This window comes from Chanodichthys erythropterus, chromosome 19 (assembly GCF_024489055.1).
Source record: "Chanodichthys erythropterus isolate Z2021 chromosome 19, ASM2448905v1, whole genome shotgun sequence".
In the NCBI taxonomy this organism is placed as follows: domain Eukaryota; kingdom Metazoa; phylum Chordata; class Actinopteri; order Cypriniformes; family Xenocyprididae; genus Chanodichthys; species Chanodichthys erythropterus.
In genome coordinates, this window is record NC_090239.1 from 36,550,887 (window position 1) to 36,578,172 (window position 27,286).

Sequence of the window (27,286 nt, forward strand, 5' to 3'; positions counted from 1 at the left end):
GACTAACTGAATATTATCATATAGACGTCTTTAGGCTAGGACTCTTATCACACATGTGAAGTTTGGAGCAGATCGGACATAGTATGCCTGAGTTACAACAGTTTCCTCTTTTATGGCGAAACATCAGACTTTGTCAGGCCGCCACGGACACGCCCTTCACCGAAAACTCAAGATCTTTGATATTTATCATCGCTAAGGTCTTAAGATTAGACTGACAACATATGATGTTGATCTGGTTAAATCTCCATGAGGAGTTAATCACAGTGTAAAACATGTCATTTCCTGTTGCCTGCAGGTGGCGCTATGACAGTAACTGAATATTGTCATGAAGATGTCTTCAGGCCAGGACTCTAATAAAGCATGTGCAGTTTGGGGCAGATCCGACATTGTATACCCGAGTTACAACAACTTCCTGTTTCATAGCGAAACATCAAAATTTGTCAGGCCGCCACGGACACGCCCTTTGGTGAAAACTCTAGATCTTCGCAATTTAACATCGCAAAGGCCTTTAGATTAGACTGACCAAATATGACATTGATCTGATAAAAGCTCTAGGAGGAGTTCGTTAAAGTACAACGTCTGGAAAATGCAAAAAACGGTGAATCAACTCAAAATATCTGACTTCCTGTTCGGTTTTGGATTTCGCTCCAAGAGACTTTTTTGTAGGTACTGGACTGATAAATGTGTGTACCGAATTTCAAAATTCAATGTGAAATGTAGCGAGAGGGGCACTACGTTAGGTGGCGCTATCGAGCCATTTTGCCCCGCCCAATTCTGAAACCCATAACAGACGTAAATTTTCACCTCTTCTGACGCGTGTGCAAAGTTTCATGAGTTTTAGAGCATGTTTAGGCCCTCAAAAATGCGATTTATTTTGGAGAATAATAATAATAATAATAAATATAGCTGCGAGCAGCGATGGCGGGCCCAAGCCCGGTGGCACCGCCACCCCGGTGGCTTCAGGGCAACTGTGCACAGCGGGCAATAGGCACTTAAAACGGTTAAACATCAAAGGACTATGTCAAATTCACTCCACATTTACTGCACTACAAGGTGCCGCTATAGAGCCCCTCCTCCCTTCCCATTTTCAAAGGATTACATGTGCCAAGTTTTAACATTATTCTGATGAATTTTGAAGCAAATCAGGTAAAAATAAGAGGGTGATCTCAATGTATGCTGAAAGTGACACATTTTCTGCTTCCAGTTGGTGGCGCTATGACTTTGAATCACAATAGTCAAATCCATGTGATCAGCCTTGTACAACGAAGGCTAAGCCAAAGTTTCATCAAAATCAATTAATGTATGCAGAAGTTATAACACTTTGTTTCCCTTTTCTTGCCATAAATTCGTTGCCTCGCCACGGCCAAACCGTTTGAGATATCCAAAATCCGTTTGCAATTAAACAACTTCAATGTGTTAGCAACAAGTTAAAAAAAGCTTGGTGTAAATTGGATAAACCCTGTAGGAGTAGTAGTATAAAATTCATAGCCTGTTTTTTCAAAAAATTAACATTCAAACCAAAATAGCTGACTTCCTGTTGGTCGGAGCTAATGAATGTAAATTAGAAAATTGTCCGGCTTGATGAGAATAATATGTGTACCGAGTTTGGTGACTGTAGGAAAAACTAACCCCCACTTTTGTCAAAAGGTGGCGCTACTGAGCCCCTCCACCACGCCCATTTCTATGGCTTTGTCCATGTCTACTGGTTGACAATATTGATGTGTGTGTCGAGTTTCATGCAATTTGAAGCATGTTAAGAGCCTCAAAAACACTCAAGAATATTATTACAGTTTGACCTGTTGCCATGGCAACAATATTTCAAATATCAAAAATCCTGTCATAGGTCTACATCTGCTGTGTATTGACATTACACTGATGAAGTTTGAAGCAAATCAGGTAAAAATAAGAGGGTGATCTCAAAGCATTTTAAAAGTGATACACTTCTTGCTGCCATTTGGTGGCGCTATAACTTTGACTCACAATAGTTACATCCATGTGATCAGACTACTACAACCAACACACTCCTGAAGTTTCATAAACATCAATCAATGTATGCAGAAGTTATAACACATTTCCTGTTTCCCTTTTCTCGCCATAAATTCGTTGCCTCGCCACGGCCAAACCGTTTGAGATATCCAAAATCCGTTTGCAATTAAACAACTTCAATGTGTTCGCAACAAGTTAAAAAAAGCTTGGTGTAAATTGGATAAACCCTGTAGGAGTAGTAGTATAAAATTCATAGCCTGTTTTTTCAAAAAATTAACATTCAAACCAAAATAGCTGACTTCCTGTTGGTCGGAGCTAATGAATGTAAATTAGAAAATTGTCCGGCTTGATGAGAATAATATGTGTACCGAGTTTGGTGACTGTAGGAAAAACTAACCCCCACTTTTGTCAAAAGGTGGCGCTACTGAGCCCCTCCACCACGCCCATTTCTATGGCTTTGTCCATGTCTACTGGTTGACAATATTGATGTGTGTGTCGAGTTTCATGCAATTTGAAGCATGTTAAGAGCCTCAAAAACACTCAAGAATATTATTACAGTTTGACCTGTTGCCATGGCAACAATATTTCAAATATCAAAAATCCTGTCATAGGTCTACATCTGCTGTGTATTGACATTACACTGATGAAGTTTGAAGCAAATCAGGTAAAAATAAGAGGGTGATCTCAAAACATTTCAAAAAGTGATACACTTCCTGCTGCCAGTTGGTGGCGCTATAACTTTGACTCACAATAGTCACATCCATGTGATCAGACTCCTATAACGAACACACTCGTGAAGTTTCATAAAGATCAATATATGTATTAAGACGTTTTAACACATTTCCTGTTTCCTTTTTCTCGCCATAAATTCGTTGCCTCGCCACGGCCAAACCGTTCGAGATATCAAAAATCCCCTGGCAATTTTTAATCATCAGTGTCTTGACTTCATGCTGACCGAGTTTGGTGGCGATCGGATTAATCGTCTAGGAGGAGTATATCAAATTCCAGAGCATGCGTTTTTCAAACAACCCTTAATAGCTGACTTCCTGTTGGCGTGGCGATTAACTTAGAGCGCGAAAGTTGTTCGGCCCGATGAGGTCTATATGTGTACCGAGTTTCATACTAATACGTGCAAGCATGTTTAATATATGGACCAAATTTTCAGACTTTTTTCAAGGGGGCGCTGTCGAGCCCCCCTGCCACGCCCGGGTACCAGCCTCTCCGGCGTCCTAATGGCCGCGGATTCCAATGTGTGTGCCAATTTTCAAGAGTTTTTGAGCATGTTAAGGCCCCCAAAAGCCCCGGAAGACGGAAAAAAAAAAAAATAATAATAATTAAAGCTGCAAGCAGCGTTGAGAGGGCCCTCGCACCCGGGCTCACCGCCACCCGTTGGCATCAGGAAAACAGTGAACAGTGAGCGTCATGCATTTAAATGAGTGAATACAGGAGAATTATGCCAAAGTCATTTCGAAATGCCACACTTCCTGCGGCCAACAGGTGGCGCATTGACCGTAACTGAATTTTGCCATGTTGATGTCTTCAGGCCAGGACTTTTATCGAACATGTGAAGTTTGAAGCAGATCGGACATTGTATGCCTGAGTTACAACAACTTCCTGTTTCTTTCGTGGCGTTAATCGCATACATTAGCACTCAGCCAAGTGTTGCATGATTTAACGTGTTTCTAGCATGTCTGGTACTTCGTGGCATGATGAAATGTGAATCTGGTAGTGAATTACAGTATAAAGCATGCCACTTCCTGTTGCCAGCAGGTGGCGCTATGACTAACTGAATATTATCATATAGACGTCTTTAGGCTAGGACTCTTATCACACATGTGAAGTTTGGAGCAGATCGGACATAGTATGCCTGAGTTACAACAGTTTCCTCTTTTATGGCGAAACATCAGACTTTGTCAGGCCGCCACGGACACGCCCTTCACCGAAAACTCAAGATCTTTGATATTTATCATCGCTAAGGTCTTAAGATTAGACTGACAACATATGATGTTGATCTGGTTAAATCTCCATGAGGAGTTAATCACAGTGTAAAACATGTCATTTCCTGTTGCCTGCAGGTGGCGCTATGACAGTAACTGAATATTGTCATGAAGATGTCTTCAGGCCAGGACTCTAATAAAGCATGTGCAGTTTGGGGCAGATCCGACATTGTATACCCGAGTTACAACAACTTCCTGTTTCATAGCGAAACATCAAAATTTGTCAGGCCGCCACGGACACGCCCTTTGGTGAAAACTCTAGATCTTCGCAATTTAACATCGCAAAGGCCTTTAGATTAGACTGACCAAATATGACATTGATCTGATAAAAGCTCTAGGAGGAGTTCGTTAAAGTACAACGTCTGGAAAATGCAAAAAACGGTGAATCAACTCAAAATATCTGACTTCCTGTTCGGTTTTGGATTTCGCTCCAAGAGACTTTTTTGTAGGTACTGGACTGATAAATGTGTGTACCGAATTTCAAAATTCAATGTGAAATGTAGCGAGAGGGGCACTACGTTAGGTGGCGCTATCGAGCCATTTTGCCCCGCCCAATTCTGAAACCCATAACAGACGTAAATTTTCACCTCTTCTGACGCGTGTGCAAAGTTTCATGAGTTTTAGAGCATGTTTAGGCCCTCAAAAATGCGATTTATTTTGGAGAATAATAATAATAATAATAAATATAGCTGCGAGCAGCGATGGCGGGCCCAAGCCCGGTGGCACCGCCACCCCGGTGGCTTCAGGGCAACTGTGCACAGCGGGCAATAGGCACTTAAAACGGTTAAACATCAAAGGACTATGTCAAATTCACTCCACATTTACTGCACTACAAGGTGCCGCTATAGAGCCCCTCCTCCCTTCCCATTTTCAAAGGATTACATGTGCCAAGTTTTAACATTATTCTGATGAATTTTGAAGCAAATCAGGTAAAAATAAGAGGGTGATCTCAATGTATGCTGAAAGTGACACATTTTCTGCTTCCAGTTGGTGGCGCTATGACTTTGAATCACAATAGTCAAATCCATGTGATCAGCCTTGTACAACGAAGGCTAAGCCAAAGTTTCATCAAAATCAATTAATGTATGCAGAAGTTATAACACTTTGTTTCCCTTTTCTTGCCATAAATTCGTTGCCTCGCCACGGCCAAACCGTTTGAGATATCCAAAATCCGTTTGCAATTAAACAACTTCAATGTGTTAGCAACAAGTTAAAAAAGCTTGGTGTAAATTGGATAAACCCTGTAGGAGTAGTAGTATAAAATTCATAGCCTGTTTTTTCAAAAAATTAACATTCAAACCAAAATAGCTGACTTCCTGTTGGTCGGAGCTAATGAATGTAAATTAGAAAATTGTCCGGCTTGATGAGAATAATATGTGTACCGAGTTTGGTGACTGTAGGAAAAACTAACCCCCCACTTTTGTCAAAAGGTGGCGCTACTGAGCCCCTCCACCACGCCCATTTCTATGGCTTTGTCCATGTCTACTGGTTGACAATATTGATGTGTGTGTCGAGTTTCATGCAATTTGAAGCATGTTAAGAGCCTCAAAAACACTCAAGAATATTATTACAGTTTGACCTGTTGCCATGGCAACAATATTTCAAATATCAAAAATCCTGTCATAGGTCTACATCTGCTGTGTATTGACATTACACTGATGAAGTTTGAAGCAAATCAGGTAAAAATAAGAGGGTGATCTCAAAGCATTTTAAAAGTGATACACTTCTTGCTGCCATTTGGTGGCGCTATAACTTTGACTCACAATAGTTACATCCATGTGATCAGACTACTACAACCAACACACTCCTGAAGTTTCATAAACATCAATCAATGTATGCAGAAGTTATAACACATTTCCTGTTTCCCTTTTCTCGCCATAAATTCGTTGCCTCGCCACGGCCAAACCGTTTGAGATATCCAAAATCCGTTTGCAATTAAACAACTTCAATGTGTTCGCAACAAGTTAAAAAAAGCTTGGTGTAAATTGGATAAACCCTGTAGGAGTAGTAGTATAAAATTCATAGCCTGTTTTTTCAAAAAATTAACATTCAAACCAAAATAGCTGACTTCCTGTTGGTCGGAGCTAATGAATGTAAATTAGAAAATTGTCCGGCTTGATGAGAATAATATGTGTACCGAGTTTGGTGACTGTAGGAAAAACTAAACAACCAACTTTTGTCAAAATGTGGCGCTACTGAGCCCCTCCACCACGCCCATTTCTATGGCTTTGTCCATGTCTACTGGTTGACAATATTGATGTGTGTGTCGAGTTTCATGCAATTTGAAGCATGTTAAGAGCCTCAAAAACACTCAAGAATATTATTACAGTTTGACCTGTTGCCATGGCAACAATATTTCAAATATCAAAAATCCTGTCATAGGTCTACATCTGCTGTGTATTGACATTACACTGATGAAGTTTGAAGCAAATCAGGTAAAAATAAGAGGGTGATCTCAAAACATTTCAAAAAGTGATACACTTCCTGCTGCCAGTTGGTGGCGCTATAACTTTGACTCACAATAGTCACATCCATGTGATCAGACTCCTATAACGAACACACTCGTGAAGTTTCATAAAGATCAATATATGTATTAAGACGTTATAACACATTTCCTGTTTCCTTTTTCTCGCCATAAATTCGTTGCCTCGCCACGGCCAAACCGTTCGAGATATCAAAAATCCCCTGGCAATTTTTAATCATCAGTGTCTTGACTTCATGCTGACCGAGTTTGGTGGCGATCGGATTAATCGTCTAGGAGGAGTATATCAAATTCCAGAGCATGCGTTTTTCAAACAACCCTTAATAGCTGACTTCCTGTTGGCGTGGCGATTAACTTAGAGCGCGAAAGTTGTTCGGCCCGATGAGGTCTATATGTGTACCGAGTTTCATACTAATACGTGCAAGCATGTTTAATATATGGACCAAATTTTCAGACTTTTTTCAAGGGGGCGCTGTCGAGCCCCCCTGCCACGCCCGGGTACCAGCCTCTCCGGCGTCCTAATGGCCGCGGATTCCAATGTGTGTGCCAATTTTCAAGAGTTTTTGAGCATGTTAAGGCCCCCAAAAAGCCCCGGAAGACGGAAAAAAAAAAAAAAAAAAAAAATAATAATAATAATCCTTAGAAGAACAAGAGGGCCCTGCGCGAATTTTCGCTTGGGCCCTAATAATAATAATCCTTAGAAGAACAAGAGGGCCCTGTGCGAATTTTCGCTTGGGCCCTAATAATAAACGGAGCAATTCCAATAGGGTCCTAACACCATCGGTGCTCGGGCCCTAATAATAATCCTTAGAAGAACAAGAGGGCCCTGCGCGAATTTTCGCTTGGGCCCTAATAATAATCCTTAGAAGAACAAGAGGGCCCTGCGCGAATTTTCGCTTGGGCCCTAAAGAAGAAATATAGCTGCGAGCAGCGATGGCGGGCCCAAGCCCGGTGGCACCGCCACCCCGGTGGCTTCAGGGCAACTGTGCACAGCGGGCAATAGGCACTTAAAATGGTTAAACATCAAAGGACTATGTCAAATTCACTCCACATTTACTGCACTACAAGGTGCCGCTATAGAGCCCCTCCTCCCTGCCCATTTTCAAAGGATTACATGTGCCAAGTTTTAACATTATTCTGATGAATTTTGAAGCAAATCAGGTAAAAATAAGAGGGTGATCTCAATGTATGCTGAAAGTGACACATTTTCTGCTTCCAGTTGGTGGCGCTATGACTTTGAATCACAATAGTCAAATCCATGTGATCAGCCTTGTACAACGAAGACTAAGCCAAAGTTTCATCAAAATCAATTAATGTATGCAGAAGTTATAACACTTTGTTTCCCTTTTCTTGCCATAAATTCGTTGCCTCGCCACGGCCAAACCGTTTGAGATATCCAAAATCCGTTTGCAATTAAACAACTTCAATGTGTTAGCAACAAGTTAAAAAAAGCTTGGTGTAAATTGGATAAACCCTGTAGGAGTAGTAGTTTAAAATTCACAGCCTGTTTTTTCAAAAAATTAACATTCAAACAAAAATAGCCGACTTCCTGTTGGTCGGAGCTAATGAATGAAAATTAGAAAATTGTCCGGCTTGATGAGAACAATATGTGTACCGAGTTTGGTGACTGTAGGAAAAACTAACCCCCCCACTTTTGTCAAAAGGTGGCGCTACTGAGCCCCTCCACCACGTCCATTTCTATGGCTTTGTCCATGTCTACTGGATGACAATATTGATGTGTGTGTCGAGTTTCATGCAATTTGAAGCATGTTAAGAGCCTCAAAACCACTCAAGAATATTATTACAGTTTGACCTGTTGCCATGGCAACAATATTTCAAATATCAAAAATCCTGTCATAGGTCTACATCTGCTGTGTATTGACATTACACTGATGAAGTTTGAAGCAAATCAGGTAAAAATAAGAGGGTGATCTCAAAACATTTCAAAAAGTGATACACTTCCTGCTGCCAGTTGGTGGCGCTATAACTTTGACTCACAATAGTCACATCCATGTGATCAGACTCCTATAACGAACACACTCGTGAAGTTTCATAAAGATCAATATATGTATTAAGACGTTATAACACATTTCCTGTTTCCTTTTTCTCGCCATAAATTCGTTGCCTCGCCACGGCCAAACCGTTCGAGATATCTAAAATCCCCTGGCAATTTTTAATCATCAGTGTCTTGACTTCATGCTGACCGAGTTTGGTGGCGATCGGATTAATCGTCTAGGAGGAGTATATCAAATTCCATAGCATGCGTTTTTCAAACAACCCTTAATAGCTGACTTCCTGTTGGCGTGGCGATTAACTTAGAGCACGAAAGTTGTTCGGCCCGATGAGGTCTATATGTGTACCGAGTTTCATACTAATATGTGCAAGCATGTTTAATATATGGACCAAATTTTCAGACTTTTTTCAAGGGGGCGCTGTCGAGCCCCCCTGCCACGCCCGGGTACCAGCCTCTCCGGCGTCCTAATGGCCGCGGATTCCAATGTGTGTGCCAATTTTCAAGAGTTTTTGAGCATGTTAAGGCCCCCAAAAAGCCCCGGAAGACGGAAAAAAAATAAAAATAAAAAAAAAATAAAAAAATAAAAAAAATAAATATAGCTGCGAGCAGCGATGGCGGGCCCAAGCCCGGTGGCACCGCCACCCCGGTGGCTTCAGGGCAACTGTGCACAGCGGGCAATAGGCACTTAAAACGGTTAAACATCAAAGGACTATGTCAAATTCACTCCACATTTACTGCACTACAAGGTGCCGTTATAGAGCCCCTCCTCCCTGCCCATTTTCAAAGGATTACATGTGCCAAGTTTTAACATTATTCTGATGAATTTTGAAGCAAATCAGGTAAAAATAAGAGGGTGATCTCAATGTATGCTGAAAGTGACACATTTTCTGCTTCCAGTTGGTGGCGCTATGACTTTGAATCACAATAGTCAAATCCATGTGATCAGCCTTGTACAACGAAGACTAAGCCAAAGTTTCATCAAAATCAATTAATGTATGCAGAAGTTATAACACTTTGTTTCCCTTTTCTTGCCATAAATTCGTTGCCTCGCCACGGCCAAACCGTTTGAGATATCCAAAATCCGTTTGCAATTAAACAACTTCAATGTGTTAGCAACAAGTTAAAAAAAACTTGGTGTAAATTGGATAAACCCTGTAGGAGTAGTAGTATAAAATTCATAGCCTGTTTTTTCAAAAAATTAACATTCAAACCAAAATAGCTGACTTCCTGTTGGTCGGAGCTAATGAATGTAAATTAGAAAATTGTCCGGCTTGATGAGAACAATATGTGTACCGAGTTTGGTGACTGTAGGAAAAACTAACCCCCACTTTTGTCAAAAGGTGGCGCTACTGAGCCCCTCCACCATGCCCATTTCTATGGCTTTGTCCATGTCTACTGGTTGACAATATTGATGTGTGTGTCGAGTTTCATGCAATTTGAAGCATATTAAGAGCCTCAAAAACACTCAAGAATATTATTACAGTTTGACCTGTTGCCATGGCAACAATATTTCAAATATCAAAAATCCTGTCATAGGTCTACATCTGCTGTGTATTGACATTACACTGATGAAGTTTGAAGCAAATCAGGTAAAAATAAGAGGGTGATCTCAAAGCATTTTAAAAGTGATACACTTCTTGCTGCCATTTGGTGGCGCTATAACTTTGACTCACAATAGTTACATCCATGTGATCAGACTACTACAACCAACACACTCCTGAAGTTTCATAAACATCAATCAATGTATGCAGAAGTTATAACACATTTCCTGTTTCCCTTTTCTCGCCATAAATTCGTTGCCTCGCCACGGCCAAACCGTTTGAGATATCCAAAATCCGTTTGCAATTAAACAACTTCAATGTGTTCGCAACAAGTTAAAAAAGCTTGGTGTAAATTGGATAAACCCTGTAGGAGTAGTAGTATAAAATTCATAGCCTGTTTTTTCAAAAAATTAACATTCAAACCAAAATAGCTGACTTCCTGTTGGTCGGAGCTAATGAATGTAAATTAGAAAATTGTCCGGCTTGATGAGAATAATATGTGTACCGAGTTTGGTGACTGTAGGAAAAACTAACCCCCACTTTTGTCAAAAGGTGGCGCTACTGAGCCCCTCCACCACGCCCATTTCTATGGCTTTGTCCATGTCTACTGGTTGACAATATTGATGTGTGTGTTGAGTTTCATGCAATTTGAAGCATGTTAAGAGCCTCAAAAACACTCAAGAATATTATTACAGTTTGACCTGTTGCCATGGCAACAATATTTCAAATATCAAAAATCCTGTCATAGGTCTACATCTGCTGTGTATTGACATTACACTGATGAAGTTTGAAGCAAATCAGGTAAAAATAAGAGGGTGATCTCAAAACATTTCAAAAAGTGATACACTTCCTGCTGCCAGTTGGTGGCGCTATAACTTTGACTCACAATAGTCACATCCATGTGATCAGACTCCTATAACGAACACACTCGTGAAGTTTCATAAAGATCAATATATGTATTAAGACGTTATAACACATTTCCTGTTTCCTTTTTCTCGCCATAAATTCGTTGCCTCGCCACGGCCAAACCGTTCGAGATATCAAAAATCCCCTGGCAATTTTTAATCATCAGTGTCTTGACTTCCTGCTGACCGAGTTTGGTGGCGATCGGATTAATCGTCTAGGAGGAGTATATCAAATTCCAGAGCATGCGTTTTTCAAACAACCCTTAATAGCTGACTTCCTGTTGGCGTGGCGATTAACTTAGAGCGCGAAAGTTGTTCGGCCCGATGAGGTCTATATGTGTACCGAGTTTCATACTAATACGTGCAAGCATGTTTAATATATGGACCAAATTTTCAGACTTTTTTTCAAGGGGACGCTGTCGAGCCCCCCTGCCACGCCCGGGTACCAGCCTCTCCGGCGTCCTAATGGCCGCGGATTCCAATGTGTGTGCCAATTTTCAAGAGTTTTTGAGCATGTTAAGGCCCCCAAAAAGCCCCGGAAGACGGAAAAAAAAAAAATAATAAATAAATAAATAAATATAGCTGCGAGCAGCGATGGCGGGCCCAAGCCCGGTGGCACCGCCACCCCGGTGGCTTCAGGGCAACTGTGCACAGCGGGCAATAGGCACTTAAAACGGTTAAACATCAAAGGACTATGTCAAATTCACTCCACATTTACTGCACTACAAGGTGCCGCTATAGAGCCCCTCCTCCCTGCCCATTTTCAAAGGATTACATGTGCCAAGTTTTAACATTATTCTGATGAATTTTGAAGCAAATCAGGTAAAAATAAGAGGGTGATCTCAATGTATGCTGAAAGTGACACATTTTCTGCTTCCAGTTGGTGGCGCTATGACTTTGAATCACAATAGTCAAATCCATGTGATCAGCCTTGTACAACGAAGACTAAGCCAAAGTTTCATCAAAATCAATTAATGTATGCAGAAGTTATAACACTTTGTTTCCCTTTTCTTGCCATAAATTCGTTGCCTCGCCACGGCCAAACCGTTTGAGATATCCAAAATCCGTTTGCAATTAAACAACTTCAATGTGTTAGCAACAAGTTAAAAAAAGCTTGGTGTAAATTGGATAAACCCTGTAGGAGTAGTAGTATAAAATTCATAGCCTGTTTTTTCAAAAAATTAACATTCAAACCAAAATAGCTGACTTCCTGTTGGTCGGAGCTAATGAATGTAAATTAGAAAATTGTCCGGCTTGATGAGAACAATATGTGTACCGAGTTTGGTGACTGTAGGAAAAACTAACCCCCAAACTTTTGTCAAAAGGTGGCGCTACTGAGCCCCTCCACCACGCCCATTTCTATGGCTTTGTCCATGTCTACTGGTTGACAATATTGATGTGTGTGTCGAGTTTCATGCAATTTGAAGCATGTTAAGAGCCTCAAAAACACTCAAGAATATTATTACAGTTTGACCTGTTGCCATGGCAACAATATTTCAAATATCAAAAATCCTGTCATAGGTCTACATCTGCTGTGTATTGACATTACACTGATGAAGTTTGAAGCAAATCAGGTAAAAATAAGAGGGTGATCTCAAAGCATTTTAAAAGTGATACACTTCTTGCTGCCATTTGGTGGCGCTATAACTTTGACTCACAATAGTTACATCCATGTGATCAGACTACTACAACCAACACACTCCTGAAGTTTCATAAACATCAATCAATGTATGCAGAAGTTATAACACATTTCCTGTTTCCCTTTTCTCGCCATAAATTCGTTGCCTCGCCACGGCCAAACCGTTTGAGATATCCAAAATCCGTTTGCAATTAAACAACTTCAATGTGTTCGCAACAAGTTAAAAAAAGCTTGGTGTAAATTGGATAAACCCTGTAGGAGTAGTAGTATAAAATTCATAGCCTGTTTTTTCAAAAAATTAACATTCAAACCAAAATAGCTGACTTCCTGTTGGTCGGAGCTAATGAATGTAAATTAGAAAATTGTCCGGCTTGATGAGAATAATATGTGTACCGAGTTTGGTGACTGTAGGAAAAACTAACCCCCACTTTTGTCAAAAGGTGGCGCTACTGAGCCCCTCCACCACGCCCATTTCTATGGCTTTGTCCATGTCTACTGGTTGACAATATTGATGTGTGTGTTGAGTTTCATGCAATTTGAAGCATGTTAAGAGCCTCAAAAACACTCAAGAATATTATTACAGTTTGACCTGTTGCCATGGCAACAATATTTCAAATATCAAAAATCCTGTCATAGGTCTACATCTGCTGTGTATTGACATTACACTGATGAAGTTTGAAGCAAATCAGGTAAAAATAAGAGGGTGATCTCAAAACATTTCAAAAAGTGATACACTTCCTGCTGCCAGTTGGTGGCGCTATAACTTTGACTCACAATAGTCACATCCATGTGATCAGACTCCTATAACGAACACACTCGTGAAGTTTCATAAAGATCAATATATGTATTAAGACGTTATAACACATTTCCTGTTTCCTTTTTCTCGCCATAAATTCGTTGCCTCGCCACGGCCAAACTGTTCGAGATATCAAAAATCCCCTGGCAATTTTTAATCATCAGTGTCTTGACTTCATGCTGACCGAGTTTGGTGGCGATCGGATTAATCGTCTAGGAGGAGTATATCAAATTCCAGAGCATGCGTTTTTCAAACAACCCTTAATAGCTGACTTCCTGTTGGCGTGGCGATTAACTTAGAGCGCGAAAGTTGTTCGGCCCGATGAGGTCTATATGTGTACCGAGTTTCATACTAATACGTGCAAGCATGTTTAATATATGGACCAAATTTTCAGACTTTTTTCAAGGGGGCGCTGTCGAGCCCCCTGCCACACCCGGGTACCAGCCTCTCCGGCGTCCTAATGGCCGCGGATTCCAATGTGTGTGCCAATTTTCAAGAGTTTTTGAGCATGTTAAGGCCCCCAAAAAGCCCCGGAAGACGGAAAAAAAAAAAAAAAAAAATAATAATAAATATAGCTGCGAGCAGCGATGGCGGGCCCAAGCCCGGTGGCACCGCCACCCCGGTGGCTTCAGGGCAACTGTGCACAGCGGGCAATAGGCACTTAAAACGGTTAAACATCAAAGGACTATGTCAAATTCACTCCACATTTACTGCACTACAAGGTGCCGTTATAGAGCCCCTCCTCCCTGCCCATTTTCAAAGGATTACATGTGCCAAGTTTTAACATTATTCTGATGAATTTTGAAGCAAATCAGGTAAAAATAAGAGGGTGATCTCAATGTATGCTGAAAGTGACACATTTTCTGCTTCCAGTTGGTGGCGCTATGACTTTGAATCACAATAGTCAAATCCATGTGATCAGCCTTGTACAACGAAGACTAAGCCAAAGTTTCATCAAAATCAATTAATGTATGCAGAAGTTATAACACTTTGTTTCCCTTTTCTTGCCATAAATTCGTTGCCTCGCCACGGCCAAACCGTTTGAGATATCCAAAATCCGTTTGCAATTAAACAACTTCAATGTGTTAGCAACAAGTTAAAAAAAGCTTGGTGTAAATTGGATAAACCCTGTAGGAGTAGTAGTATAAAATTCATAGCCTGTTTTTTCAAAAAATTAACATTCAAACCAAAATAGCTGACTTCCTGTTGGTCAGAGCTAATGAATGTAAATTAGAAAATTGTCCGGCTTGATGAGAATAATATGTGTACCGAGTTTGGTGACTGTAGGAAAAACTAACCCCCCACTTTTGTCAAAAGGTGGCGCTACTGAGCCCCTCCACCACGCCCATTTCTATGGCTTTGTCCATGTCTACTGGTTGACAATATTGATGTGTGTGTCGAGTTTCATGCAATTTGAAGCATGTTAAGAGCCTCAAAAACACTCAAGAATATTATTACAGTTTGACCTGTTGCCATGGCAACAATATTTCAAATATCAAAAATCCTGTCATAGGTCTACATCTGCTGTGTATTGACATTACACTGATGAAGTTTGAAGCAAATCAGGTAAAAATAAGAGGGTGATCTCAAAGCATTTTAAAAGTGATACACTTCTTGCTGCCATTTGGTGGCGCTATAACTTTGACTCACAATAGTTACATCCATGTGATCAGCCTTGTACAACGAAGACTAAGCCGAAGTTTCATCAAAATCAATTAATGTATGCAGAAGTTATAACACATTTCCTGTTTCCCTTTTCTCGCCATAAATTCGTTGCCTCGCCACGGCCAAACCGTTTGAGATATCCAAAATCCGTTTGCAATTAAACAACCTCAATGTGTTCGCAACAAGTTAAAAAAAGCTTGGTGTAAATTGGATAAACCCTGTAGGAGTAGTAGTATAAAATTCATAGCCTGTTTTTTCAAAAAATTAACATTCAAACCAAAATAGCTGACTTCCTGTTGGTCGGAGCTAATGAATGTAAATTAGAAAATTGTCCGGCTTGATGAGAATAATATGTGTACCGAGTTTGGTGACTGTAGGAAAAACTAACCCCCACTTTTGTCAAAAGGTGGCGCTACTGAGCCCCTCCACCACGCCCATTTCTATGGCTTTGTCCATGTCTACTGGTTGACAATATTGATGTGTGTGTCGAGTTTCATGCAATTTGAAGCATGTTAAGAGCCTCAAAAACACTCAAGAATATTATTACAGTTTGACCTGTTGCCATGGCAACAATATTTCAAATATCAAAAATCCTGTCATAGGTCTACATCTGCTGTGTATTGACATTACACTGATGAAGTTTGAAGCAAATCAGGTAAAAATAAGAGGGTGATCTCAAAACATTTCAAAAAGTGATACACTTCCTGCTGCCAGTTGGTGGCGCTATAACTTTGACTCACAATAGTCACATCCATGTGATCAGACTCCTATAACGAACACACTCGTGAAGTTTCATAAAGATCAATATATGTATTAAGACGTTATAACACATTTCCTGTTTCCTTTTTCTCGCCATAAATTCGTTGCCTCGCCACGGCCAAACCGTTCGAGATATCAAAAATCCCCTGGCAATTTTTAATCATCAGTGTCTTGACTTCATGCTGACCGAGTTTGGTGGCGATCGGATTAATCGTCTAGGAGGAGTATATCAAATTCCAGAGCATGCGTTTTTCAAACAACCCTTAATAGCTGACTTCCTGTTGGCGTGGCGATTAACTTAGAGCGCGAAAGTTGTTCGGCCCGATGAGGTCTATATGTGTACCGAGTTTCATACTAATACGTGCAAGCATGTTTAATATATGGACCAAATTTTCAGACTTTTTTCAAGGGGGCGCTGTCGAGCCCCCCTGCCACGCCCGGGTACCAGCCTCTCCGGCGTCCTAATGGCCGCGGATTCCAATGTGTGTGCCAATTTTCAAGAGTTTTTGAGCATGTTAAGGCCCCCAAAAAGCCCCGGAAGACGGAAAAAAAAATAATAATAATAATTAAAGCTGCAAGCAGCGTTGAGAGGGCCCTCGCACCCGGGCTCACCGCCACCCGTTGGCCTCAGGAAAACAGTGAACAGTGAGCGTCATGCATTTAAATGAGTGAATACAGGAGAATTATGCCAAAGTCATTTCGAAATGCCACACTTCCTGCGGCCAACAGGTGGCGCATTGACCGTAACTGAATTTTGCCATGTTGATGTCTTCAGGCCAGGACTTTTATCGAACATGTGAAGTTTGAAGCAGATCGGACATTGTATGCCTGAGTTACAACAACTTCCTGTTTCTTTCGTGGCGTTAATCGCATACATTAGCACTCAGCCAAGTGTTGCATGATTTAACGTGTTTCTAGCATGTCTGGTACTTCGTGGCATGATGAAATGTGAATCTGGTAGTGAATTACAGTATAAAGCATGCCACTTCCTGTTGCCAGCAGGTGGCGCTATGACTAACTGAATATTATCATATAGACGTCTTTAGGCTAGGACTCTTATCACACATGTGAAGTTTGGAGCAGATCGGACATAGTATGCCTGAGTTACAACAGTTTCCTCTTTTATGGCGAAACATCAGACTTTGTCAGGCCGCCACGGACACGCCCTTCACCGAAAACTCAAGATCTTTGATATTTATCATCGCTAAGGTCTTAAGATTAGACTGACAACATATGATGTTGATCTGGTTAAATCTCCATGAGGAGTTAATCACAGTGTAAAACATGTCATTTCCTGTTGCCTGCAGGTGGCGCTATGACAGTAACTGAATATTGTCATGAAGATGTCTTCAGGCCAGGACTCTAATAAAGCATGTGCAGTTTGGGGCAGATCCGACATTGTATACCCGAGTTACAACAACTTCCTGTTTCATAGCGAAACATCAAAATTTGTCAGGCCGCCACGGACACGCCCTTTGGTGAAAACTCTAGATCTTCGCAATTTAACATCGCAAAGGCCTTTAGATTAGACTGACCAAATATGACATTGATCTGATAAAAGCTCTAGGAGGAGTTCGTTAAAGTACAACGTCTGGAAAATGCAAAAAACGGTGAATCAACTCAAAATATCTGACTTCCTGTTCGGTTTTGGATTTCGCTCCAAGAGACTTTTTTGTAGGTACTGGACTGATAAATGTGTGTACCGAATTTCAAAATTCAATGTGAAATGTAGCGAGAGGGGCACTACGTTAGGTGGCGCTATCGAGCCATTTTGCCCCGCCCAATTCTGAAACCCATAACAGACGTAAATTTTCACCTCTTCTGACGCGTGTGCAAAGTTTCATGAGTTTTAGAGCATGTTTAGGCCCTCAAAAATGCGATTTATTTTGGAGAATAATAATAATAATAATAAATATAGCTGCGAGCAGCGATGGCGGGCCCAAGCCCGGTGGCACCGCCACCCCGGTGGCTTCAGGGCAACTGTGCACAGCGGGCAATAGGCACTTAAAACGGTTAAACATCAAAGGACTATGTCAAATTCACTCCACATTTACTGCACTACAAGGTGCCGCTATAGAGCCCCTCCTCCCTTCCCATTTTCAAAGGATTACATGTGCCAAGTTTTAACATTATTCTGATGAATTTTGAAGCAAATCAGCTAAAAATAAGAGGGTGATCTCAATGTATGCTGAAAGTGACACATTTTCTGCTTCCAGTTGGTGGCGCTATGACTTTGAATCACAATAGTCAAATCCATGTGATCAGCCTTGTACAACGAAGGCTAAGCCAAAGTTTCATCAAAATCAATTAATGTATGCAGAAGTTATAACACTTTGTTTCCCTTTTCTTGCCATAAATTCGTTGCCTCGCCACGGCCAAACCGTTTGAGATATCCAAAATCCGTTTGCAATTAAACAACTTCAATGTGTTAGCAACAAGTTAAAAAAAGCTTGGTGTAAATTGGATAAACCCTGTAGGAGTAGTAGTATAAAATTCATAGCCTGTTTTTTCAAAAAATTAACATTCAAACCAAAATAGCTGACTTCCTGTTGGTCGGAGCTAATGAATGTAAATTAGAAAATTGTCCGGCTTGATGAGAATAATATGTGTACCGAGTTTGGTGACTGTAGGAAAAACTAACCCCCCCACTTTTGTCAAAAGGTGGCGCTACTGAGCCCCTCCACCACGCCCATTTCTATGGCTTTGTCCATGTCTACTGGTTGACAATATTGATGTGTGTGTCGAGTTTCATGCAATTTGAAGCATGTTAAGAGCCTCAAAAACACTCAAGAATATTATTACAGTTTGACCTGTTGCCATGGCAACAATATTTCAAATATCAAAAATCCTGTCATAGGTCTACATCTGCTGTGTATTGACATTACACTGATGAAGTTTGAAGCAAATCAGGTAAAAATAAGAGGGTGATCTCAAAGCATTTTAAAAGTGATACACTTCTTGCTGCCATTTGGTGGCGCTATAACTTTGACTCACAATAGTTACATCCATGTGATCAGACTACTACAACCAACACACTCCTGAAGTTTCATAAACATCAATCAATGTATGCAGAAGTTATAACACATTTCCTGTTTCCCTTTTCTCGCCATAAATTCGTTGCCTCGCCACGGCCAAACCGTTTGAGATATCCAAAATCCGTTTGCAATTAAACAACTTCAATGTGTTCGCAACAAGTTAAAAAAGCTTGGTGTAAATTGGATAAACCCTGTAGGAGTAGTAGTATAAAATTCATAGCCTGTTTTTTCAAAAAATTAACATTCAAACCAAAATAGCTGACTTCCTGTTGGTCGGAGCTAATGAATGTAAATTAGAAAATTGTCCGGCTTGATGAGAATAATATGTGTACCGAGTTTGGTGACTGTAGGAAAAACTAACCCCCACTTTTGTCAAAAGGTGGCGCTACTGAGCCCCTCCACCACGCCCATTTCTATGGCTTTGTCCATGTCTACTGGTTGACAATATTGATGTGTGTGTCGAGTTTCATGCAATTTGAAGCATGTTAAGAGCCTCAAAAACACTCAAGAATATTATTACAGTTTGACCTGTTGCCATGGCAACAATATTTCAAATATCAAAAATCCTGTCATAGGTCTACATCTGCTGTGTATTGACATTACACTGATGAAGTTTGAAGCAAATCAGGTAAAAATAAGAGGGTGATCTCAAAACATTTCAAAAAGTGATACACTTCCTGCTGCCAGTTGGTGGCGCTATAACTTTGACTCACAATAGTCACATCCATGTGATCAGACTCCTATAACGAACACACTCGTGAAGTTTCATAAAGATCAATATATGTATTAAGACGTTTTAACACATTTCCTGTTTCCTTTTTCTCGCCATAAATTCGTTGCCTCGCCACGGCCAAACCGTTCGAGATATCAAAAATCCCCTGGCAATTTTTAATCATCAGTGTCTTGACTTCATGCTGACCGAGTTTGGTGGCGATCGGATTAATCGTCTAGGAGGAGTATATCAAATTCCAGAGCATGCGTTTTTCAAACAACCCTTAATAGCTGACTTCCTGTTGGCGTGGCGATTAACTTAGAGCGCGAAAGTTGTTCGGCCCGATGAGGTCTATATGTGTACCGAGTTTCATACTAATACGTGCAAGCATGTTTAATATATGGACCAAATTTTCAGACTTTTTTCAAGGGGGCGCTGTCGAGCCCCCCTGCCACGCCCGGGTACCAGCCTCTCCGGCGTCCTAATGGCCGCGGATTCCAATGTGTGTGCCAATTTTCAAGAGTTTTTGAGCATGTTAAGGCCCCCAAAAAGCCCCGGAAGACGGAAAAAAAAAAAAAAAAAAAATAATAATAATAATAATAAATATAGCTGCGAGCAGCGATGGCGGGCCCAAGCCCGGTGGCACCGCCACCCCGGTGGCTTCAGGGCAACTGTGCACAGCGGGCAATAGGCACTTAAAACGGTTAAACATCAAAGGACTATGTCAAATTCACTCCACATTTACTGCACTACAAGGTGCCGCTATAGAGCCCCTCCTCCCTGCCCATTTTCAAAGGATTACATGTGCCAAGTTTTAACATTATTCTGATGAATTTTGAAGCAAATCAGGTAAAAATAAGAGGGTGATCTCAATGTATGCTGAAAGTGACACATTTTCTGCTTCCAGTTGGTGGCGCTATGACTTTGAATCACAATACTCAAATCCATGTGATCAGCCTTGTACAACGAAGACTAAGCCAAAGTTTCATCAAAATCAATTAATGTATGCAGAAGTTATAACACTTTGTTTCCCTTTTCTTGCCATAAATTCGTTGCCTCGCCACGGCCAAACCGTTTGAGATATCCAAAATCCGTTTGCAATTAAACAACTTCAATGTGTTAGCAACAAGTTAAAAAAAGCTTGGTGTAAATTGGATAAACCCTGTAGGAGTAGTAGTATAAAATTCATAGCCTGTTTTTTCAAAAAATTAACATTCAAACCAAAATAGCTGACTTCCTGTTGGTCGGAGCTAATGAATGTAAATTAGAAAATTGTCCGGCTTGATGAGAATAATATGTGTACCGAGTTTGGTGTCTGTAGGAAAAACTAACCCCCCCACTTTTGTCAAAAGGTGGCGCTACTGAGCCCCTCCACCACGCCCATTTCTATGGCTTTGTCCATGTCTACTGGTTGACAATATTGATGTGTGTGTCGAGTTTCATGCAATTTGAAGCATGTTAAGAGCCTCAAAAACACTCAAGAATATTATTACAGTTTGACCTGTTGCCATGGCAACAATATTTCAAATATCAAAAATCCTGTCATAGGTCTACATCTGCTGTGTATTGACATTACACTGATGAAGTTTGAAGCAAATCAGGTAAAAATAAGAGGGTGATCTCAAAGCATTTTAAAAGTGATACACTTCTTGCTGCCATTTGGTGGCGCTATAACTTTGACTCACAATAGTTACATCCATGTGATCAGACTACTACAACCAACACACTCCTGAAGTTTCATAAACATCAATCAATGTATGCAGAAGTTATAACACATTTCCTGTTTCCTTTTTCTCGCCATAAATTCGTTGCCTCGCCACGGCCAAACCGTTTGAGATATCCAAAATCCGTTTGCAATTAAACAACTTCAATGTGTTCGCAACAAGTTAAAAAAAGCTTGGTGTAAATTGGATAAACCCTGTAGGAGTAGTAGTATAAAATTCATAGCCTGTTTTTTCAAAAAATTAACATTCAAACCAAAATAGCTGACTTCCTGTTGGTCGGAGCTAATGAATGTAAATTAGAAAATTGTCCGGCTTGATGAGAATAATATGTGTACCGAGTTTGGTGACTGTAGGAAAAACTAACCCCCCCACTTTTGTCAAAAGGTGGCGCTACTGAGCCCCTCCACCACGCCCATTTCTATGGCTTTGTCCATGTCTACTGGTTGACAATATTGATGTGTGTGTCGAGTTTCATGCAATTTGAAGCATGTTAAGAGCCTCAAAAACACTCAAGAATATTATTACAGTTTGACCTGTTGCCATGGCAACAATATTTCAAATATCAAAAATCCTGTCATAGGTCTACATCTGCTGTGTATTGACATTACACTGATGAAGTTTGAAGCAAATCAGGTAAAAATAAGAGGGTGATCTCAAAACATTTCAAAAAGTGATACACTTCCTGCTGCCAGTTGGTGGCGCTATAACTTTGACTCACAATAGTCACATCCATGTGATCAGACTCCTATAACGAACACACTCGTGAAGTTTCATAAAGATCAATATATGTATTAAGACGTTATAACACATTTCCTGTTTCCTTTTTCTCGCCATAAATTCGTTGCCTCGCCACGGCCAAACCGTTCGAGATATCAAAAATCCCCTGGCAATTTTTAATCATCAGTGTCTTGACTTCATGCTGACCGAGTTTGGTGGCGATCGGATTAATCGTCTAGGAGGAGTATATCAAATTCCAGAGCATGCGTTTTTCAAACAACCCTTAATAGCTGACTTCCTGTTGGCGTGGCGATTAACTTAGAGCGCGAAAGTTGTTCGGCCCGATGAGGTCTATATGTGTACCGAGTTTCATACTAATACGTGCAAGCATGTTTAATATATGGACCAAATTTTCAGACTTTTTTCAAGGGGGCGCTGTCGAGCCCCCCTGCCACGCCCGGGTACCAGCCTCTCCGGCGTCCTAATGGCCGCGGATTCCAATGTGTGTGCCAATTTTCAAGAGTTTTTGAGCATGTTAAGGCCCCCAAAAAGCCCCGGAAGACGGAAAAAAAAAAAAAAAAAAAAAAAAAATAATAATAATCCTTAGAAGAACAAGAGGGCCCTGCGCGAATTTTCGCTTGGGCCCTAATAAATATAGCTGCGAGCAGCGATGGCGGGCCCAAGCCCGGTGGCACCGCCACCCCGGTGGCTTCAGGGCAACTGTGCACAGCGGGCAATAGGCACTTAAAACGGTTAAACATCAAAGGACTATGTCAAATTCACTCCACATTTACTGCACTACAAGGTGCCGTTATAGAGCCCCTCCTCCCTGCCCATTTTCAAAGGATTACATGTGCCAAGTTTTAACATTATTCTGATGAATTTTGAAGCAAATCAGGTAAAAATAAGAGGGTGATCTCAAAGCATTTTAAAAGTGATACACTTCTTACTGCCATTTGGTGGCGCTATAACTTTGACTCACAATAGTTACATCCATGTGATCAGACTACTACAACCAACACACTCCTGAAGTTTCATAAACATCAATCAATGTATGCAGAAGTTATAACACATTTCCTGTTTCCCTTTTCTCGCCATAAATTCGTTGCCTCGCCACGGCCAAACCGTTTGAGATATCCAAAATCCGTTTGCAATTAAACAACTTCAATGTGTTAGCAACAAGTTAAAAAAAGCTTGGTGTAAATTGGATAAACCCTGTAGGAGTAGTAGTATAAAATTCATAGCCTGTTTTTTCAAAAAATTAACATTCAAACCAAAATAGCTGACTTCCTGTTGGTCGGAGCTAATGAATGTAAATTAGAAAATTGTCCGGCTTGATGAGATCAATATGTGTACCGAGTTTGGTGACTGTAGGAAAAACTAACCCCCACTTTTGTCAAAAGGTGGCGCTACTGAGCCCCTCCACCACGCCCATTTCTATGGCTTTGTCCATGTCTACTGGATGACAATATTGATGTGTGTGTCGAGTTTCATGCAATTTGAAGCATGTTAAGAGCCTCAAAAACACTCAAGAATATTATTACAGTTTGACCTGTTGCCATGGCAACAATATTTCAAATATCAAAAATCCTGTCATAGGTCTACATCTGCTGTGTATTGACATTACACTGATGAAGTTTTGAAGCAAATCAGGTAAAAATAAGAGGGTGATCTCAAAACATTTCAAAAAGTGATACACTTCCTGCTGCCAGTTGGTGGCGCTATAACTTTGACTCACAATAGTCACATCCATGTGATCAGACTCCTATAACGAACACACTCGTGAAGTTTCATAAAGATCAATATATGTATTAAGACGTTATAACACATTTCCTGTTTCCTTTTTCTCGCCATAAATTCGTTGCCTCGCCACGGCCAAACCGTTCGAGATATCAAAAATCCCCTGGCAATTTTTAATCATCAGTGTCTTGACTTCATGCTGACCGAGTTTGGTGGCGATCGGATTAATCGTCTAGGAGGAGTATATCAAATTCCAGAGCATGCGTTTTTCAAACAACCCTTAATAGCTGACTTCCTGTTGGCGTGGCGATTAACTTAGAGCGCGAAAGTTGTTCGGCCCGATGAGGTCTATATGTGTACCGAGTTTCATACTAATACGTGCAAGCATGTTTAATATATGGACCAAATTTTCAGACTTTTTTCAAGGGGGCGCTGTCGAGCCCCCCTGCCACGCCCGGGTACCAGCCTCTCCGGCGTCCTAATGGCCGCGGATTCCAATGTGTGTGCCAATTTTCAAGAGTTTTTGAGCATGTTAAGGCCCCCAAAAAGCCCCGGAAGACGGAAAAAAAATAAAAAAAATAAAATAAAATATAGCTGCGAGCAGCGATGGCGGGCCCAAGCCCGGTGGCACCGCCACCCCGGTGGCTTCAGGGCAACTGTGCACAGCGGGCAATAGGCACTTAAAACGGTTAAACATCAAAGGACTATGTCAAATTCACTCCACATTTACTGCACTACAAGGTGCCGTTATAGAGCCCCTCCTCCCTGCCCATTTTCAAAGGATTACATGTGCCAAGTTTTAACATTATTCTGATGAATTTTGAAGCAAATCAGGTAAAAATAAGAGGGTGATCTCAATGTATGCTGAAAGTGACACATTTTCTGCTTCCAGTTGGTGGCGCTATGACTTTGAATCACAATAGTCAAATCCATGTGATCAGCCTTGTACAACGAAGACTAAGCCAAAGTTTCATCAAAATCAATTAATGTATGCAGAAGTTATAACACTTTGTTTCCCTTTTCTTGCCATAAATTCGTTGCCTCGCCACGGCCAAACCGTTTGAGATATCCAAAATCCGTTTGCAATTAAACAACTTCAATGTGTTAGCAACAAGTTAAAAAAGCTTGGTGTAAATTGGATAAACCCTGTAGGAGTAGTAGTATAAAATTCATAGCCTGTTTTTTCAAAAAATTAACATTCAAACCAAAATAGCTGACTTCCTGTTGGTCGGAGCTAATGAATGTAAATTAGAAAATTGTCCGGCTTGATGAGAACAATATGTGTACCGAGTTTGGTGACTGTAGGAAAAACTAACCCCCACTTTTGTCAAAAGGTGGCGCTACTGAGCCCCTCCACCACGCCCATTTCTATGGCTTTGTCCATGTCTACTGGTTGACAATATTGATGTGTGTGTCGAGTTTCATGCAATTTGAAGCATGTTAAGAGCCTCAAAAACACTCAAGAATATTATTACAGTTTGACCTGTTGCCATGGCAACAATATTTCAAATATCAAAAATCCTGTCATAGGTCTACATCTGCTGTGTATTGACATTACACTGATGAAGTTTGAAGCAAATCAGGTAAAAATAAGAGGGTGATCTCAAAGCATTTTAAAAGTGATACACTTCTTGCTGCCATTTGGTGGCGCTATAACTTTGACTCACAATAGTTACATCCATGTGATCAGACTACTACAACCAACACACTCCTGAAGTTTCATAAACATCAATCAATGTATGCAGAAGTTATAACACATTTCCTGTTTCCCTTTTCTGGCCATAAATTCGTTGCCTCGCCACGGCCAAACCGTTTGAGATATCCAAAATCCGTTTGCAATTAAACAACTTCAATGTGTTCGCAACAAGTTAAAAAAAGCTTGGTGTAAATTGGATAAACCCTGTAGGAGTAGTAGTATAAAATTCATAGCCTGTTTTTTCAAAAAATTAACATTCAAACCAAAATAGCTGACTTCCTGTTGGTCGGAGCTAATGAATGTAAATTAGAAAATTGTCCGGCTTGATGAGAATAATATGTGTACCGAGTTTGGTGACTGTAGGTAAAACTAACCCCCACTTTTGTCAAAAGGTGGCGCTACTGAGCCCCTCCACCACGCCCATTTCTATGGCTTTGTCCATGTCTACTGGTTGACAATATTGATGTGTGTGTTGAGTTTCATGCAATTTGAAGCATGTTAAGAGCCTCAAAAACACTCAAGAATATTATTACAGTTTGACCTGTTGCCATGGCAACAATATTTCAAATATCAAAAATCCTGTCATAGGTCTACATCTGCTGTGTATTGACATTACACTGATGAAGTTTGAAGCAAATCAGGTAAAAATAAGAGGGTGATCTCAAAACATTTCAAAAAGTGATACACTTCCTGCTGCCAGTTGGTGGCGCTATAACTTTGACTCACAATAGTCACATCCATGTGATCAGACTCCTATAACGAACACACTCGTGAAGTTTCATAAAGATCAATATATGTATTAAGACGTTATAACACATTTCCTGTTTCCTTTTTCTCGCCATAAATTCGTTGCCTCGCCACGGCCAAACCGTTCGAGATATCAAAAATCCCCTGGCAATTTTTAATCATCAGTGTCTTGACTTCCTGCTGACCGAGTTTGGTGGCGATCGGATTAATCGTCTAGGAGGAGTATATCAAATTCCAGAGCATGCGTTTTTCAAACAACCCTTAATAGCTGACTTCCTGTTGGCGTGGCGATTAACTTAGAGCGCGAAAGTTGTTCGGCCCGATGAGGTCTATATGTGTACCGAGTTTCATACTAATACGTGCAAGCATGTTTAATATATGGACCAAATTTTCAGACTTTTTTCAAGGGGACGCTGTCGAGCCCCTGCCACGCCCGGGTACCAGCCTCTCCGGCGTCCTAATGGCCGCGGATTCCAATGTGTGTGCCAATTTTCAAGAGTTTTTGAGCATGTTAAGGCCCCCAAAAAGCCCCGGAAGACGGAAAAAAAAATAATAATAAATAAATAAATAAATATAGCTGCGAGCAGCGATGGCGGGCCCAAGCCCGGTGGCACCGCCACCCCGGTGGCTTCAGGGCAACTGTGCACAGCGGGCAATAGGCACTTAAAACGGTTAAACATCAAAGGACTATGTCAAATTCACTCCACATTTACTGCACTACAAGGTGCCGCTATAGAGCCCCTCCTCCCTGCCCATTTTCAAAGGATTACATGTGCCAAGTTTTAACATTATTCTGATGAATTTTGAAGCAAATCAGGTAAAAATAAGAGGGTGATCTCAATGTATGCTGAAAGTGACACATTTTCTGCTTCCAGTTGGTGGCGCTATGACTTTGAATCACAATAGTCAAATCCATGTGATCAGCCTTGTACAACGAAGACTAAGCCAAAGTTTCATCAAAATCAATTAATGTATGCAGAAGTTATAACACTTTGTTTCCCTTTTCTTGCCATAAATTCGTTGCCTCGCCACGGCCAAACCGTTTGAGATATCCAAAATCCGTTTGCAATTAAACAACTTCAATGTGTTAGCAACAAGTTAAAAAAAGCTTGGTGTAAATTGGATAAACCC